This window comes from Limulus polyphemus, unplaced genomic scaffold (genome assembly GCF_000517525.1).
Source record: "Limulus polyphemus unplaced genomic scaffold, Limulus_polyphemus-2.1.2 Scaffold8248, whole genome shotgun sequence".
NCBI lineage: Eukaryota > Metazoa > Arthropoda > Merostomata > Xiphosura > Limulidae > Limulus > Limulus polyphemus.
This window is the reverse complement of record NW_013673858.1, coordinates 18034-19482: the sequence shown is the minus strand read 5'-3', so window position 1 is coordinate 19482 and position 1449 is coordinate 18034.

Below are 1449 nucleotides of genomic sequence, written 5' to 3'. Positions count from 1 at the left end.
CACGTAACATATTTATATGTATTAAAACTAACATGTAATACATTTATATACATTAAAAACTAACATGTAACACATTTATATATTAAAAACTAACACGTAACACATTTATATACATTAAAAACTAACCAGTAACACATTTATATACATTAAAAACTAACATGTAACACATTTATATATTAAAAACTAACACGTAACACATTTATATATGTTAAAACTAACCAGTAACACATTTATATACATTAAAAACTAACCAGTAACACATTTATTTTCATTAAAAACACATTTATATATGTTAAAACTAACATGTAATTACATTTATATACATTAAAAACTAACACGTAATACATTTATAATCATTAAAAACTAACCAGTAACACATTTATATACATTAAAACTAACACGTAACACATTTATATATTAAAAACTAACATGTAACACATTTATATACATTAAAAACTAACACGTAACACTTTTATATATTAAGAACTAACATGTAATACATTTATATACATTAAAACTAACACGTAACACATTTATATATTAAAAACTAACACGTAACACATTTATATACATTAAAAACTAACACGTAACACTTTTATATATTAAAAACTAACATGTAATACATTTATATACATTAAAACTAACACGTAACACATTTATATATTAAAAACTAACACGTAACACATTTATATACATTAAAAACTAACATGTAACACATTTATATATTAAGAACTAACACGTAACACATTTATATATGTTAAAACTAACACGTAACACATTTATATATTAAAAACTAACATGTAACACATTTATATATTAAAAACTAACACGTAACACATTTATATATGTTAAAACTAACATGTAATACATTTATATATAAAAATCTAACACGTAATACATTTATATGCATTAAAAATTAACACGTAACACATTTATACATTAAAAACTAACACGTAACATTTATATATTAAAACTAACACGTAACACATTTATATATGTTAAAACTAACATGTAATACATTTATATATGTTAAAACTAACATGTAATACATTTATATATAAAAATCTAACACGTAATACATTTATATACATTAAAAACTAACACGTAAAACTTTTATACATTAAAAACTAACATGTAACACAATTATATACATTAAAAACTAACACGTAACATTTTTGTATATTAAGAACTAACACGTAACATATTTATATGTATTAAAACTAACATGTAATACATTTATATACATTAAAAACTAACATGTAACACATTTATATATTAAAAACTAACACGTAACACATTTATATACATTAAAAAGTAACACGTAACACATTTATATACATTAAAAACTAACCAGTAACACATTTATATACATTAAAAACTAACATGTAACACATTTATATATTAAAACTAACACGTAACACATTTATATATGTTAAAACTAACATGTAA